We start from the raw sequence: 19,887 nt of genomic DNA, 5'->3' as shown, positions 1-19,887 counted from the left end.
ATAACTTGGAGACAATTTCTCTACCAAGAAGCTACATCTTATACTCTCATTTGATGCTTTAAAGCCTAGTTATAATCTTAAAGGCCAGGATTAGAGTTTGCACATGTAGGTCACATTTAGTAGATATATTGGTCCAGCAGACAGATCTCATAGAACACCCCCCCCCCCTCCAGGACAAATGGAAGGGAATTAAGAAATGAAGAGCAGGTATTATATGTAAGAATCTTTGGGAGTTTACGGCTCAGACAAAAGTTAAGGCTTTTGAAGGGAAGATGGAGATTTTGGGAAAAGCTGTGCTTAACTAGTGAGAAATGGAGCAAGTTGTGGAATGTGTCTGAAGATGGAAGAGATGACCCAAGACCAGAAAATGAGTTTGGTCTTTTGATGGCATCTTATGCCTCTTAATTGTGATAATTTGGGTGGAAAGCATAATATTTTATGCTGGAGAGGTGACCAATCTAATGCTGACAATCTACATATGTTCTAGAGTTGTAGAAAAGTGTGGCCTTACTGGCAATATCTAGACAAATGAATTAGGGCTAGTTTTAAATTAAAAGGCTCCCTGGACTAGTAGTTTTAGATATCTGGGATAGTACTCATAGTAATAAAGAAAGTTATGGAGGGATACTGGGCATTTTCTTCTGTGATTAAGTTATGTTCTTAGACATGGAAATATAGAATATTTACTTATTTATTTGTCTTGTTGACCAGGAAAAGTCCAACAGGGTAAAACCCATTTTCAGCAGAGAACCAGAGAGAAAAGTTCCACATTTAAGTTATGATGTCTATTTATAATTGTAAGGTAAAACATCTGTACATGAGTTTATTTGCATGCTTTTTAAGTACTTTTAACAATAACATAGTAGTTTAACACAAAAATTGCAAAATTAACACATATTAGCTAATTGAGGAAAAGCCGAAAGACACATACATACATACATAATTGACTAGAAAAATAAATGACTATAATAGTTAATGTATTCATATCATGATGGATGCAGAGAAAAGATCAAACTGGGATTTTTTTAAGGTAGTAATAATTTATTGACAAACAAGTAGTAATGTAGCATAAAATTGATAGGAGAGATAAAGTAAAAAATTATGTAAAAGAGCAGGAGGATAAATGGACAGAGGAGGAATTGCAGTTAGTGGCGAGCTGTGAGAGAAAGAGGAAGAGGAAGAGTTTATGAAATGAATGCAGTATGAGGAGGAGCGAGAAGGTACAAAAGACTGGGAAACAATGTGGCTGTAGGAGTTGGAGAAAAGTAATCTGAGTAAAGCTAGACAGGTCAGCAGGAAGAAGAGAGACATCTCTGGTGTAGGTACTGTTTAAGAAACGTTTGAAACTATTTAAGTTTACTATCTGTTTTAACCGTGTGGGGATTTCATTCCAGAGGTCTGGCATGTAATGGGAGTAGAGAGAGCCTCCAGCAGTGCTGAATGTCTTATTGACACATAGTAAGTCTTTGTTACTAGAGCAAAGGTCTCTAGCTGGTGAATAGTACAGTAGAGTATTTTGTAATACTGGGCATTTATCAGGAGAGTACAATAGGTTGTGGTCAGTGATTAGTGGTACGTATGTCAACTGGTCTGGGAGTTCAAGCCAGTTTAATTGTTTTAATGTAGGGCAGTGCTATGTTTTATATGGTTGGCTGGTTGCAAATTTGGCTATTTTGTAGTAGCAGATGGGTAGTTTAGTTTTATACATAGCGTTGATGTCTGTAAGAATGAGGAAGCATATACTAGAGAAAGAAGAAGGTATATTGCTGCTAAGATAGCCCTTGCTCGATCTGTCAGGTAGTGCTTGTCCTTATACAGAGGGGCACATTTTTCATGAGTTTTTTTGATGGAATAAAGTGTTGTAATGAAATTTGAAGTTGTCATCTATTATGACTCAGAGTAGTTAAGTTTTGATGATGGTTTCTATATTTGCGTTAGTACTTGAGGAAATATGAAATGTGTGTTTCTGATTAAGGTGTTGTTTTAGAGTAAATAGCATAAGGTTGTTTTATTTTTTTTATTTTTTATTTTTTTTGGCATTAAGCAGCAAGTTAGAATTTCTTGGACATATTTCAATGTCACTGAAAGATGCTTGAGTGATTTCCTGTAATTTTGCTATGGATGTGGCAGAGCAGATAAAGGTGAATCACTGGTGTATCATGCGAGATTGGCACATGTTTGTAGCTATATGAAGTTTATTTATGAAAATATTAAATAAAAGGGGGCTGAGTGTGACCCTTGGGAAACAGCAACTCAGATTGGTTGAAATGCTGAAAGGTTTTGGTGCTATTTAGTTGTCTGCTGACAAATACATACATAACTATGAAACCAGTAGAGGGAGGGATAAGTTATGGTGGAAGTAAAGTTATTTCTTCATAATCAAATAGTAAAGTTATTTCTTCATAATCAAATAAGTCACACTGTGCACTCATTTAAAAGTGCAAAGTCTGAAGGTTCTACCCTGTCAAACGGCACCAACTCCTTCAGTAATGTGGATTATGAGGCCCCATGAGGTCATTTGGATCTACTGACCATTGTTTTGAGATGTCCATTGAACATTAATGAACTGTTTTTTTAAGGAACTCTTCAGTATGTTGAGCATGTAAATAGTGTTTATATATATATATATATATATATATATATATATATATATATATATATATATATATATACATACACACACACACACACACACACACACACACACACACACACACACACGCGCACGCGCGCACACATATATTCCACTGAAGACACCAGGGGGCAAAACTGGTTTGGAGTTTCTTGTTTGCAATGACTGTTTGTCAGCCAAGGGTATTTGCCTGAATAAATACTGCTGGAAGATTACCTAATTATATATATTTTTTGTCATTATTTATTTTATACTACAGTTGAAGTATACTTGGTAGTGCTGGACATTTTCTTTTGCATATTGGTATAGTCCAAGCACACCACGAGCTAACGTGCAATAGGAGGTTGTTGGGAAAATATATCTCTATATAGACACACACACACATATATATATATATATATATATATATATATATATATATATATATACACACACACACATACACACACACACACACACACACACACACACACACACACACACACACACACACACACACACACACACACACACACTGTGAGTAGCAAAAATAATCCATTAAAGAATGAATTCAGAGAAGACAAATGCACAAGCAGAAAACAAACACCGTACGTTCACCAGGCTGATGAAAAGCACTCTGTTTAATGTATCCAATAGTAAAAAACAAGAACATCAGCAATACAATAAAATAACAGATTACTGCTTTTAGACATAATGTTCCTTATTCAGATCTATGAAAATCTATGGCCAATTGTTATTTAAAGTAGTAAACAACCAATGAGCAGCAGTTAGCCACTGTCAAACCAATCCAAGATTAGTTAAATCTGGCCAATAAAAAGCTGATTTCCCTATCTCATAGATAAAAGAACAATATTGATGTAGTTACATCTAAGCTAAGTCACAATGATGATTGCTAGAAACAAGCCACTCATAAACATAGACTGACCAATATATCCAATCATACAATAAAATGACCATAACTAGAGAATATGACCATGGCTAGAGAATATCAAATTCATGAGAGCATCCTACAATAACTCAGTTTAAACATATATCAACATTGTGACAAAATGTAATTAGAATAAATCATTGTGAATGAAATAAATGTCTGTCTATATTCTACAAATGTGGTGAACTTATTTCGTTCATTCAAAAAAGCTCCATGCTAAAATAAAAATAGTACAAAAATAATATAAAACAGTATAAAAACAGTATGCAGCATAACATTTCAAAACAAATGTATAACCCAGCGTTTCAACAAATAAAATGTTGTTTAAACTTTGAATGAGACTATGAAGCAACCTGATTGGAGGAGAACCATCCAGTCAATAGCTCTATTCATGAAATGGAAGTAATCATATGCTAAAAGCATAGAAGGAATTACACAAAATATAAAAATATAAAAAGTGTATAACCAACTGCACTCCGAGGCTGCTTCCGTAGTCCATAGAATGAGCATAAAATAACAATACTGCCATTAAATGCATATATACACTCTAACTTTGGTAAAATATAATGTTAGAGTTATAAAAACCTAGAAAAATAAACAGATGAAACCAAATAGTGCACCACTACAGAATATACAACTCCTTGTTTCCTACTGGTGACACTACAGCCAATAGGCAATTTACTAAGAACATCAAAACCAATCAAAAAATGAATCATAGAAAGAATGGATGCTGTGGCTTAATCAAGTTCTGTATAGTTGTAAAAAACATGCATCCACTCCAGCCACAATATGTAAAAGTGCAAGCCTTCATAATATTCCATGGCCAAAACATAATAGAAAAAAAAATAAGTAAAAATAAAAATAAGACATACAATATAACAGAAAAATTATCTGTCATATAAGAATGTATCTATTATTACACAATCATATTACTTAGAAAATCTAAAAGATCAAAACCTGAATTGTCAACACCTGAAATACTAACCACCAGGAACAGACCGCAGAGAAGAAGCATTATACTATGGATTTATGTTAGAACTGGCTTGAAAGACACGTGCACATGTGTGCGAGTAAATATATATATATATATATATATATATATATATATATAGAGAGAGAGAGAGAGAGAATGTGAGAGAGAGAGTTGTCATTAATTTGGTTGACAATACAAATGAGTGACAAAAACTGAGTGACTGTACAAATGTGTGACTGCACATTTGTGCAAATCGCATTTTGATGAATTCAAGATTTATATAGTGTGCATATGTAGAAGTGTGCAAGAAAATAAATGCTTGACTGAAAAGGTGGTGGTTGTAAAAATGTACAAGATCCTTTTGTAGAGGGTGTTATGTATATGTGAGTGTTCGCCGGTTAGGGTTAGACACAAGATGAGGTAAGGGGTTAGATTTAGTGTTTTGTCTGTACGGTGTTATGTGTGTTCTGTGTCCTTTTGTCTTCATTAGTGGTGCTGTTAGGTAAAGGGTTTTTAGTAAAGTTATGTATAGAGTTAGGGTTAGGAACAGGGGAAGGGGTGTGTGAGATTTAGCACACATTTTAATTCCATATGTTCATTTGGAAATAATTTGTATTTTTCTACTCATATGAATCGAGTGGAGGTCTCTGTTGTTTTGTTGTATTTCACTTTGTGTGTGGTGTGTGTGTGTGCATGTGTGTGTGTGTGTGTGTGTGTGTGTGTGTGTGTGTGTGTGTAAATACATAAACAGAGAAAAACTAATGTACTTAGAAATAGCTGCCATTTAAGTCTGCAGATAACAAACCAAGAGGGCAAGACAAATTTCCAAAAAATTCAATAAAGAGCAAAAAGACTCATTAGAACCTAAATAATCCTGTACAAGCAATTACAAATATTATATCTATAGACAAAGGGTGGCCTTTATAATTTGACAGCCATAGTGATAGCATATATAAAGAGCAAAAGAACCACTTCCTAAACAAGGATGCTAGGCTTAATCTCTGGAACTAGGCCTGATGGTGGTATGCAGCTGCTGTTCTGGAAACCAAAAATCCTGGTGAAGGTCAGCCTGAAAAGTGTCTCAGAAGCCACAATGTAAAGGAAAAGATCACACGCAATGCCATTCAAATATCAAGCAGATAAAGAATACATTATTATGGATGAGTGCCTAAGTCATGGGTTAAAACTCAATGCAAAAAAATGCATTACCATCCCCTTATGCAAGAGCGATGTCCCTGCAGATTGCCACATTAATAACAGCATCCTAAGTATGCAATCAGTGGTGAGAGATCTGAGCACACAGGTCGACAGCAACCTTTCCTTTTGTTCAACACATTTCCACAGTGGTAAGAAAGGATTTCTACATCACCCACCTCATAAATAAGGGCATTGCATCCAGAACAAAAGAGGTTATAACCCTTCTTATACTCCTCACTCATCAGACCAATAATAGAGTACAATGCTATATTTGGTATGTAACTTACCAGCTACCTGCAGCAACTGGAAATACCTCAAAGGTTTCTGACAAAGAAAATTCAGGGTCTTCAGCATATGTCATATGTTGACAGACTAAAATCACTGTCACTATACTCTGTGTCTTGCAGACTACCAGAGGTGACCTCTGCCTTGCATATACAGCAATCTCAGATCCTGCTCTAATGGAAATGCTGCACATTCACAAATCACATGGTATAAGAAGCATTCAGTCTAGGGAATGCAACCTAGTTCGTGGCATCAACAGGACTTTTTGGAGAGACACATATGTAGCACAAAGGTTACCTCTCCTCTGGAACAAACTTCCAATTCAGGTGAAGCAGAGCCCCTCACTGACCCTATTTAAGTGTAATTTGAATGATTGGATGGAAAAACGCAAATTCATCCTGGGAGTTTCACCTGTGTCCCTGTTGGACGGAGGCAGTAGTTGTTGACTTATTTCTGCTTAATACCTTAATATTCATGGGAACAGGGATTGTACCTGGATATGCTTATAAGGGCCCTAGGGCCATTAGCCTAGTAACCTCCTATGATCCTATGATCTTATGACCAGTACCTGGTAACTAAAAGTGGCAAATAAGATATAGAATGTGTCTTTGCTTATTGAAGGAACAAGAACTTGGGATGGAGGTCAAAAAGTATCATCTTGTTATACTTCAACTAAAACCATTGGCTTTGGAACTAGAATTACTGACCAGGTGCCTGACCTCTCAGCTGTACTTATTTTGCTATTTTAGGCCTAATTTATCTTTGTACATGACATTCCAATTTTTGGAGGTATGTCTCTATTTTCAGACTTTATCCCATTACACAGTTTTCTTAATTCCTCTTCATCACACATAATTTTTGAAGTTGTCTAGAAAACGGAAAACCACACTACATGACCAACATACTAGTGGCGCCAACAAGTTAAAGAAAGAGGACACACATCTTACATCTCCCTTTTTCAGAAGTAAAAATAACTTACCTTGTGTAGTACAATTTTATAATACAGTTCATAGTTTCATAGATTGTTACTAAGCTAATGACCAATAAGGCCCTTACATGCCTAGCTGTGCACCCTAAACCATTTGGATCCTGAGTATCATAGGCTATAATGGGGACATATTATTAGGGAGGTAACAAAGGATTTGTGGGCATGGGTGTTAGGACAATAAGATTCTTATTGATGGCCTCTACCCATAAGGGACATAGGGGACATACCAGGCTATATTTATGATTTCCTATCCAGTTTACAATGTTTTGTTTGAATAGGGCCAGGGATGAACTCTGTTTTACATGGATGGAGAACCTTTCCCATAGCATGGGGATCCCTTGGGACACATATTTGTAGCTGCAACATGTTCTGTTTATGTCACAAGTGAAGTTCTGATACCTGGATCTAGTGTTCCTGGTACTGTTTGTTTTTCATATGTGGAACAGCTCCATCATGGTTGGGTATGAGGAAGCCCTGCAAGACAGGCAAAGATCCCATCTCAGCAGCCTGTAGGAGACTGAATGCAGAGACAGAGCCTTTAGGCAATCAGTGTAGGGCAGGGTATTCACACCCTGAATTTGCCCAGTGAGAAACCTTTGTGGCCATTCCTGCTGTTGCAAATGTCTGGTTAGGAACATGCCAAAGGGGACATTGTATTAAATGATAGGTCTAATCAGGGCCAAGTGGAGTGGCACTATCATTTTCTTGGACCTGAATGCTATACCTTTACTAGAAGGTGGTGGACATAGAATGAGTTTCTTATTATATTAGCTACATGTTGTTCAAAGGCCCAATTGCTACATATGTTTCCAGGTCCCTTACTGCTGGGTCATCTCTCAGGTCATGAAAGTCTACAGATTTTGCATTGCATCTTTGATAACGTGCTTATATTTTTCCATTATTTTTGTCACTTTTTTAAACGTGTTTCTGAGTAGTATACCACATTACTACTGGAAAAGGGAAGTGTTATGTACTACTTGCTATTCAGATTTTATGCTAAATAGATGTCCAGATATTTGGCTGGCTCTACCAACTTTCCAAAGGCCTTTGTTCCTATTTTCAATGAGTGCATGTTGAGAGGTATGCAGGGTCCTCTGCCTAGTAATGAGAAGTTGGTCCTCTGTACATACCATGAAAGAGTGTGTGAACACTCACAAACCATTGAATGATGCTCTACAGTTGTAAAGTTTCCTAGTAAATGGAGAGGCGATAACCTTAACGTAACTATAAGCTGCAAAAAAGGAAAACTTTGTCTTCTTTGTACATATTCAGCTAACAGGAATTGGGAGTATTCAGCCTTTTTGGAAATCATGACAACAGCATCTGATAGACAATTGCCTGCTGACTTTTCCCTATAGTTTTTTTTCACTTTGCCCCTACTGTCTGTTGATCACCAGTGCTTGCCATGGCAAGTCATCCCATTTACTTCCCATCACTAGGGGTAATGGTTAATTGAAAGAGGTCTTTACTTAGGCATTTCTTAGGAGTGGTTTGAGGTTTTCTCCGTTTAGATTCCCCTGTCCTGAATGTATGTATACAAAAAGATGAAGGGGAGGGACATGCAATGGGATGACAGAGGAGGACATTTTCTCACTTTGGAAAGACGGTTTTCTACAGGCACCCCTGCCCCCCCCCCCCAGGAATGAGAGGTGAGCTTCTCAGTCTTCAGCAAGAAGTTAGCACCACCCAGTATACACCAGAGTATATGCAACCCCTTCCACCCCTGGTAATGTCCCTTCACTCCTTCTCCCTCTCCTCTTCCCTGCATGGTCCCTCTAATGCTAGAGCCACCTATCAACTCCCTGCCTCCTGGAATGCTGTCATGAATCTTATGGTGACCTGTGTGATGATACTGCTTTGTACTTTTCTGCTCTGTTCCATCTGATTGCATTTTTTTTTATTTGTACAGGATCTTAGTCTTGTATTTTAACTAGCAGTAGTGGGGAGATTGTATTTATGCATTATTCTGTACTTCTGTTTCCACAAATGGAATAACTTGTAAAAGCCATCTGTTTGTATGTTAAACCCTGCTGGGCCAGAATCTTGTAGTTTAAGTCACAGTTGTGGCAGAATGTGTACTGCTACTTACCCGATTTGTGCCTTATTTTTTGTTACTGCATTCATTTCCATAACCAGTGTTACTTGTAAATTTCTGCTTAGTCTTGTGCCTTAAACTGCTGTAGAAGTTCAATAGTGAGAGAATTGTCTCTGATCCAGTCTGTGTGTCAGTACTTTTATATTCTGCATATCTTTTACCTGCTTGATTTCTGTGTCTGCCCCATCTCCCACTAACACATTAAGCTAAAGTTTCTGAAAGAGCTCCAATATTGCCTTTATTTGATTGGATGCCTCTCTGCCTAGCCTATTTCCAAAAAAGAGCTATCCCCACCCAGTGTATTTTACCAAAGACTTGTAGAGGTATGGAACCATGAGTAACTAGCTTTTCATCAAAAATGAAAGATAATTACATTATTTTAATTATTTCGATTCTGCTTGAATATTTAAGTGTACTTATAGTGACCTGTGTGGTGATACTACTTTGTACTAAATATTTAAGTGCACTTATAGTGTGACGTGTGTGGTGATACTCCTTTGTACTTTGTTCAGGGACCTTAGTCTTGAATTTTAATTAGCACTTGTGGGAAGATTGGGTTTGCGCGTTATTCTGCATTTTTATTTCTACAAGCCGAATTCACATTTGTGGCAGAACTGTGTACTACTACTTACCAGATTTGTTCCTTAATTATTTGTTACTGCATGTGCTCCCATGACCAGTGTTACTGATAAACTTCTGCATAAACTGGTGGTTAAACCGTAGTAGAAGTTCAATAGTGAGAGAATTGTCTCTGCTCCAGTCTGTGTGTCAGTGTTTTGATATTCAGCTCATCTTTTCTCTGCTTAAAGTTGCATTCTGTGTCTGCCCAATTCTTCACTAACATATTAAGCTAATGTTTCTGAAAGAACTCCAATATTGCCTTTATTTGATTGCTAGCTTCTGTAAGTACTCTGTCTGTTCCTTGAAAATTGCATAACCCTCCCACCCTTCTGCTGTTGTTGTTTTATAAGGCTGTGTCTCTGCTTTCCAACGCTTAAGATTATCAGATTTCCAAAGTCCCTCCCTCCCCTCTTTCATTGCTATTGACTGTTGTATAAGCTATTTATATAATCTTACCATCCACTGTTTTCTACAGACTCATGATACTGAGTACCACCCAGCAAAACAGTACTATTATTAAGTAAACTTCCTTTACTACATTCTGTTTCCTGCTCATTTTCCTGGAGTTGAGCAAAGCTTGCAGTCCTAACTTGCATTCCAGAAGTATTTTACTTGTTTCTGGTGCCATCCAGGTAAAGTTAAGTAGCTTTGATAGCTAAACTGTACTTGTTATTTTGAGTGATTGCTTTTGCTTCCTGCTTTTATGTATGCATGTCACTGATTTTTATATATATATATATATATATATATATATATATATATATATAAACATGCTCTTCTTCTCATTGTTACTTACAGCCTTGAAACTGCCTTCAGTACCCCACGGATTTTCTGCAATTTGTTTAAGTGGTTTGTGTTAGCAATTCACTTGCAAGTCTCTTCTACTGTGTTTTTACATCAAGAGGACTGGGTTTATTCATCTTGTGGCAAGACATTTTTGCCTGACTATATGATTTGGGAAATACACAAAAGGACTCATAATGTAGTCATTTTATTGGCCAGAAGGCTCATTATTTAGCTTTCTGTTTTTTTTTTTTCTGTACTGATATAAATGTTACATATTTGTGTGGGTTAGTAGTGCCCTGTACAGTAGCAAACAGTTAAAAAGCAAATTTTCTCTGTAGAATTGTCCATAAAACTGTAATCTGTAAAGCAGTAATACAGTACAAATACCTTGTGTTCCAAACAAGCTTAGAGCAGCTACTTGGGCATTGAGTGGGACTGCCTACAGATTTATTGGAATTCAATATTGTGTGAACATCAAAGTTAGTAGAATTTGGTACTGTTTAGCATAATCTGTTCCATTAAAGCACCCTTATTAGTCTGCACAACAAAGCACCATTAATAGACATCTAACCCAAAAGTACCACTCCCGTGTAGCTCACAAATCAAAGGAATGGACAGTATAGATATGTAATTTCCTAGCTTCTCTGTGACCAACTTGGTGGATATGGGCATCTTGAGTTAGTGTAGCAATTGTCTCATGTTTACTAATAGCCACTTAATCCTTAAAGAATCAGACACAGTATGCAAGAGGTGTACTTACACAATAACACTGGAGGCTAAACTCTCGTATGCAAGTCCACATCAGGTTGTCCAAACCACACACACACACACACCACACACCTCACATAGCTCACAACACACACACACACACACACACACACACACACACACACACACACACACACACACACACACACACACACACACACACGCACACACACACACACACACACACACACACACACACACACACACACACACACACACACACACACACACACACACACGTAGACTAACATATGTTGAGCACTTAAAAGCAATCTTTCTAACCAACACAGATCACCTAAATCATCCACTGTCAAAGCTATGATACAGAAAACCCACAGGCACTCAAAAAATCAACATCTAATATATAAATACTGTCAGTCTTGGTAGAGCCCCAAACACTAAGCCCCTAAGACTTCCCAGGATTCTCATCACAGGGACTCAATTGTAAGATATACTGATGCCCCTCTAACCAGGCTGAACAAGCTGAATATAACTGTTAGTTGTTTATCTGGATCCAGGATCCACTAAATCCTGCATGCACTCAACTCATTATGCCATAGCTATCAGTATGATTCCATCATAGTCCATGTAGGTGTAAATAACCTGAGATATACCTCCCTGGACTATATGAAGAGCGAGACTGTGGAGCTTTCAGACTGTGATGCCTTAGGCTGGTATGAGCATAACATTGAGCAGCATATACTTTTGATTTAAAATGGAACACTCAGGTCGAACAAAATAATCACAATAATACTAAAAAAAACAACTGTAAATAATATAAAATTAGATTTAATGAAAATAACATTCAGTAAGCACTTTCATCTTAAACAAGACTTCCTCAGACTGAATGAACTTAAAAAAACAACAGACATGACCTAAATGCATCTCTAATCAATTAATACTTAAGTTGATTATTTAATTAGTCAACTAATGTATAATGCTTTTTCTTTTTAGGAATACCTTAAAATTCTACTTATCGTTTAATCATGGAGGGCTGCAAGCATCTAACTTTATTTGCCAGCAGTACTCTTTCCAATCTAATCTATCTTCAGCATCAGACCTACTCATAACATTTTAACCTGATCCAAAACCAAAACTTTTAAAGAAACCTTGCATTTTAACATCAGAATAATGTTTGCTTAGAGCATTATTTTTATCTCCAATCTCAACAGCATGCACATGCGCATATATTCTGTGGAACAATTCTCTTGATGTCCTGCCTATATAATATGCCAGTCTAGATAAACATATCATTAAATACACTACCAAGGGGATTAATAAAGCCTGCATGGTTCAATATGCACATGGTAGCAAAGAAATTCAGATTCAATAAGCGATGTGCAGAAACACGCACCACAATGCAAACAAGGTCAACACTGTGGCATGCTAATTACAACATAAGTAGCTAAACTGAATGCTAATTAATCAATCCAACATGGTTTAAGTATTCAACAAGCTATAAAGCATCTATGTAGACACTATGCTGTTTTTTTTTCTGTGGATTCCAAAACTTTTGGAATACAGACATGGAAAGGAGTCTACGCGGACAGAATGTTAGAGGCTGTTGCTGCTTTAATTAATTTGTGTCTACCACTGCTCTAGCTAATAGGCCTAGGTTGAGTTTTCAGGCCCCATTTAACTTTTTACAACCTACATGATATGGAAATTGTGGAGCACTGCAGGGTGGACAGAGACACATTACAGGAAATCTGTGACCTCTGCCATCCTCAACTCAGATCCAGAGACAACTGAGGGGAACCTATTCCAGTGGAGACAAAGATATGTGTAGCCCTTAGAACCTTGGCTACAGGTACCTTTCAGGGACCAACATGGAACATGCTGGGGGTATCACAGACATCAGCATCCAGGATCCTCCACCAATAACTGAATGCTATGCTCCAACATCCCAGTGACCACATATATTTCCCAGTAGTTCTGAGGAGATGGCCAGAAATATGCAGGAGTTTTACTTTGTAGCACACTACCCTGAAGCACTGGATGCCATAGATTGCACACATGTAGAACTTAAGGCACTACCCGGGGAACAGGGTAGGCTCTACAATTAACAGAAAGGGCTACCACTCAATCAACTGCCAAGTTGTGTGTAATGCCAACCAAATAATCTTGAACATGTGTGCTGGCAACTCTGGCAGTTACCATGGCTCTCATAACTGGAACACCTTCCAACTCTACCAGATGTTTGCTAGGGGGGAATATCCCACAGAGACATTTACTGGGGATGCAGGCTATGGCTGATGATACCCATTGGAAATGCACACACACCTATGGAGGAATGCCATAATGAAAGCTATATCACAGAGTGGGTGTTTGGGCTGCTGAAGTCATGGTTTTAGTGCCTTGATCCATCTGGGGGAGCCCTGCAGTACAATCCATGTTAATGTACAGAAATATTCACAGTATGTACCATGTTACACATCATCCTGTGAAAATAGCTTCAGAAGGATTACAAGGGTAAAGGGCACACATCCCTCCATCATTAACAAGGTCACCACAGTCACAGGCAGATGACGAAACACAAGGGGAACCACCAGCTGCTGTGGGTGTAGGCAGATGTATGTGTGATCAGTATGCCCTTGCATTGGCTATGAGTCAATACATAGAACACTCACTCACCACATAGGGGCATAAAACCTTCCTTTTATTCACATACATATAGTAACATTGATGCCAGACAACTCACACAGCCTTTACCTTCCATGTATTAGCTGTGTACTGCTTATATCAGACAGAGGTAGCCCTGAACTAAAACTGTGTCAAATGCTGCATTTACAAGGTAAGTCCCAAGCCTGAAGTGTATTGTTTACTAACATGACTGTGTGGAATATCCTTGTATTTCATTACCTGGTCCAGTAAGCTAGTAAAAGGTGGGAGATCTGTACAGAACTTACCTTAACATGTGGTAGCAGAGACTTATTTAACTTATATGTGTCCATTACTAAGTAACAGGCTTCTGGCATCAAAGATTCACACAGTCACACCTCTGAAAAGTACTGATGATCACTGCATGCCCTTAGGTTGGCATCATATGTTTGTACCAGAAAATGATTAAAGAGAGAAGTTAGAAAGTAATGATACACATTGCAGTTTCTGACATCACAAACATCACAAGATCATTCACTATAAAGCTGGGAAATTTTAATGCTCTTAACTGTCTAACTTATCAAGGCCAATATAAGTCAAAGGTATAATTGCCAATTCAACACCACAAATGCAGATATACTAAGTTAGCTATGTACCCTGAGCATCAGCACAAAGCTTGTGTATCCCTGAATCCAAAAGATAGTAAACAAGGATATGGCACAGTTATTATTACTTGCAACGGGTGTTGTGTGCGGGGCTAGGCTGACACAAATGGTCAGTGAGTGTGTGTGAGTAAGAAAGAGAAGAAGGCAGACATGTGAGTAAACCAACAAATGGCCAATGAGACAAAATGAGTTACTGTTGTGTGTGCCTGTAGGGGTCCTCCAGGCAAAATTGTTGTGTGAGTGTCTGCATAAACACAGCCAAGCTCTGTGCTGACTCTACTTCTTGGTATGTTGGACAGGTGTGAGTCATGCATGGTACAGGTAGCAGTTCATCATTGTTGTCCCTGACTATGAGAACTCGCTCTATCAGAAGTTGCACTGGAATGTCCATGCCCACGGTCAGATGCAGTGCTGCAACCTGAACGTGACTGATGTCTACTAGAAGAGCTGTCTTCACAAGGATGGCCAGGCCATGGCCCCACGGTGTGGCTTGTCTGAGTGAGCACAGCACACTCACTGATGGAACAGTGGAAGTACTGCAACTATGGGAGCATGTTCTGGCATGGCCACATTGTCTGATAGAAGATGATGTGGCTGGCCTATGCCAATGAGGATGCTGTTACCCTTCCAGCAGATGTTCCACTACAGACACTGCTCGTTCCATCACAGGCACCCCTTGTTTCAATGCGTCATTCATCCAATCCAATCAGTCGGCAACATCGTAGAGGCAGTCATGCATGTCAGACTGTGCCACATCTACAACCCTGAGCATTTGTCTGGAGCACCTGTGGGAACATGCCTCTGCCTCCATGACAGCCCTAAACATATGTTGAATGGCACTGGAAGAGAGACCTGCAACAGGTGGAGGAGGGACATTAGGCCCACTCCAAGCATCCCATCGATCACCTTACCCACACTTTGGCTATGGCTATAGTCAACAGGCACTGAAGCCACAGTAGCCCTTCATCCCTGATCAGTGTCCTTGCCCTCCACCTGTCCAATATCTGTGAGCTCACTGGACTGGATAGGCATAGGTCTACTGGCTGTGTCTGATGGCAATAAAGAGGATGGCTGCATGTCAACCTCTGTATCAGATTCAACCTCTGCACCCCTTGACTGTGCCTCAGTTTGGCTACCATCATGGCAGAAGGCCCACATTTTCACTGTCATAATCCTGTGATACAAAGGAAAAAACACAGGAATAAATTAATACCTGTCATATTAACAAACTAACAGTACTGACACTATAACAGAGAGTAGAGCAATGCACACAACAGGCCTGAGATCAACATCACACACTATGATACATCTTTAAATTGCTCAGCAGTACTGACATAAAATGTTTGCCTTACCATCTACAGATGAGATACTCCTCTGTAGTCCAGATGATCCTGGAAGAAGTTAAGCAAGAGATAAGGGCAACATCATCACAATTAACAGTAACACAGGGGGTACTACATTTTCCCTTTATATGCCCATTAACTATAATTTCAACAAGAATGCGGCTGACATCACTAACCTAAGCTTATAACTGTAGCAATCTTCAATCCCCCCCCCCCCAAAAAAAAAGACGTGATACAGAATTAACTGTTTGGTTGTTTTACTATACAATACTGTTCAACTGTTTGGCTACCAAAGTCTACCTGGAAGCTCCTCCTGGGATGTGATTGCTGTCTTGGAAACTGTTGCTCAAACATACAGTACATGATGTACTGCACTCTCCTGAAAGCTTTCTGGATCTCTGATATTGGCCAGGAACTCTTTATTGGGGGTTATTGGTGGTTCCTTAACAGGTCCTCCCCTGGCAACCATTGGTCATGGCCCACTGCAGCAGCTCTCCCCATGCAGATGTGATCATGGCAGTGGCCCAGTGGTGCACCTACTCATATGTCCTGTGTAGCCACCCATAGTATTGACATCATCTATAATCTGCTGCCATATTCACATCACACATGCCATATCTCCCTATCCCCTTTCCAGCAGAAAAGCACCATGTTGCCTAAAGCCATTCACAATCGCTTGGTTTTTGGCATTGGTGAAGGGTAGTCTCTGTGGACTGACATGCCTGGATAGCATACTCTTAAGTGTCCTAAAAGACAACAGAAGTATAATACACATAAGCATCACATAACTACAAAATAACTGTTTTCAGATAAAACAGAAAAGGTAGCCAGTCAGTATTCCCCATTGGATTAACACAAGACAGTCTAGAGATGTGAAATACTAACAACAGGCAAGATGCAAAACAAGGAGAGTAGCAACAGCAACATATCCTTGATTGTGCCATAAAAGTAACTCAAATTTGCCCCCCCAAAAGAACAGTCCATCCGTGTTTTTGCCATAAGAGTAACTCATCTTTGCTCCTCCCAAAACAACAGTCCATCCTTGTTACTGTTAAGACAGTAATTCATCTTTGCTCCCGCACACACAAAAGAACAGTCAATACATGTTTGTACCATAACAGTAACTCACCTTTGCTCCCCCCAAAAGAACAATCCATCCTTGTTTGTGCCATAACAGTAACTCTGTTTTGCTCCCCCCATCCAAAACAACAGACAAATGACCTCATTTTGCTAACAAACCATATTTGAAATGCTCATAGGGCTATCAAAGTACCTGTTCCTGAAACATTTGTACATATCTGTCACACAGCATTCCATTTTCATGTATTGGCAGTTATGTATACCTCTGAAATGGCTTGAAAAACATGCCCACACCATTAGTACACTTTTAACTAATGCATACAGAAAAAGTATAAAAGTCTTTGCTTCAGATTTTTCTTAAATACATCCGAGCATATGCATTATGTAGTTGACATAATGAAAGCATACCTTCTGAAGTTCAATATTCCTCTGTGCTGTTATATCCTGAAAAAAAAGTGTTTTTACAGTCTTCCAAACATATACAACTCTCCTCACCATCAGTTTGCCAAGCTACATGGTTGCCTTTTTTTATTGTATAGATTCAGGGCTGTTAGTATGGTGAACATGCAAATAAGGTGTAAACTCATTAGAATTGCTGAATCCCCAAAAAAATGGATCTGTGTAGGAGATGTAAACATAGTACAGGCACTCTGTTTTTAATGGATAGCAACGGTGAATGATTAGTGGTTGAGAGAAGGAAAAGCACTGCAGGTTGCCCTACTTCCACTGGGTATGTCATGTTAGGTCTACATAGTGTTAGATGTAAGGCTGGAAGTGTAAGTAAGCAGCACACAAGTTACAGGTTGTATTCCTTAACATCCAAGCTGCCCTTCATTTCTTGGCAACTGCATATGATATTATTTCCACTTAATATCTTCACACATTTTAAGGGCAATGATATAGAATGATATAGAATGGCCAACAAATACAGAAATGTAAGGAAGAGCTGTAGTATATTTGCAAGCAATAATCATGACAGGTTGTGTAAACACTAGGTGTACTACATCCAAAACTAATACATGTACAAATAACACTTGTATGGTTTGATATCAGTGTAGATGTTCTTGCAGTTGGTTGTGCGCATATTGATTTAAATCTTTTACTGCAAAGCTGTTTGTGTGGCAAAGAGGGATAAGAAGCCCATCCTGTGTTCTGAAGGTGCAATGGACTGAGAATTTGAATGCAGACCTGTGAAGAAAAATCTTATGTGCAGTAACATTTTCTAATGTGTGTGTCGTAGACTGTTTTTCCTAATTTCAACTCTTTTTTCATTTTTTTGGAGGGCGGGTGTGACACTGTTTGCATGAGGGGCCGCTTAGCGCAAACTGGACAACTGTCCAGACAGGACCCAGACAGTCAAAAACAGAAACTGGTTACATTCAATTAATACTATTAAGCATCACTCAAACCAGCTAAGTGATATTGTGAGGTGGTTAACAGTGAGACCTTAAGAATGATTAGTAAAATAGGGAATGCTATGTAACTAGTCTTGTGGCAGTAGGTATAAGTATAGGGCTAGAGTACAGATGGAACTGGCTTCTAGTCCACGGTGTGCAACCGTTGTTTTACTGTTGTGACATTGCAGTTTTTAGCAATGAACTGCAACACAGAAAAGTGTTTTCTCAACTTTCTTGTGGCAACAGGAATAAGTGTAGGACTGCTATACACGTGATCCTGGGATCAAATATATCATACTCCATACACTTTTACTGCTATTCCACTTCTCATTATAGTCACTTTCACTTATAACACTTGACATGATGTTGATATTAATTATATGTATGATGAGTGAGGCACTAGTATTGTGTCAGATATGTATTCATTTATCTGTGCATTATCACATTTATTCTCAAATGTTTGACTGTGGGTATATTGCGTTCTATATTCCTGTAAGTATATTTCTGCTATCTGGGCTGCCATGGCCATTTGTCTAACGCACATACACAACTGCCTGCACATCCAATAACCTTCAATTTGCTTTGCTTGCTATTGTTGCTCTCCTCTTACCATCGTGCAAACATGTTGCTTGCAGGGTGCATTGCTAAGCACTGTGCTTGTGTGATGCTTACTGGAGTGCAAATGTTTCAAGCAGTGTGTGCACTACCAGTAAATGCAATGACTAGAACTGACAGGAAAGCATCATTCTGCATTGCTGTAGATCTTTGGCAGACATGACACGTGTTTGTAAGGAAGGTGTCAGGTTTAGAGCATGGATATGGGGTGTCTAGGTGTCCAAGATTTTATTGTAGTCCTAGTTAAGCACCACAGTGCCAGGCTTCTGCAAGGGAATTATTCTGGCTCCCAGTATAAGTCAGAAGCTTGGGATAGTTTAGCCTGTGCTGTAATCAGTGCCACTGATACCCACCGCACTGGTGAACAATGTAGGCATTACTGGAATGACCTCCAAAGGAGGAAGAGAGATACCCTTGACCCTTAGATCAGGGAATTTAAGACTAAGGACATCCCACACGTGTGTAAGTATCAACTACAGGGAGTACTTGTAAGACTTAAAAGCTGACTATAGGCAAAGCTGGTATTCATAATGGCATTCTACTCTATTCTGTTTTTTTCCACAGCTGCATGTGATCGAGAGAAAAAAATCTCCAAACCCAAGGGACTAGATTGGCGAGGATGAGGGAGGCATCTGGCATTTATACAGCAGAACAGTAGTGTTATTCTACCATTGAAAGTTAAAGTAAGCTTTTTGGTATTTTATAGAGTTGTATCTAATTGAGCATGCATATCTCAACTGTAAAAGTAAGTATGCATGCATTAGTATGTAGCACAAATAAAAAGTAAAAAATTACAATGTCAGATTGAGCATGCATGTCTCAACTGTATAAGCAAGTATGCATGCATTAGTTTGTAGCATAAACCAACATGTGGATTCAAATATCACACTTCCCAACTAAACAATACCGTTAC

This window comes from Protopterus annectens, chromosome 7.part0 (genome assembly GCF_019279795.1).
Source record: "Protopterus annectens isolate FY-2018-M chromosome 7.part0, PAN1.0, whole genome shotgun sequence".
In the NCBI taxonomy this organism is placed as follows: Eukaryota; Metazoa; Chordata; order Ceratodontiformes; family Protopteridae; genus Protopterus; species Protopterus annectens.
The sequence above is the reverse complement of the archived record's forward strand: the minus strand, read 5'-3'. Positions refer to the sequence as shown.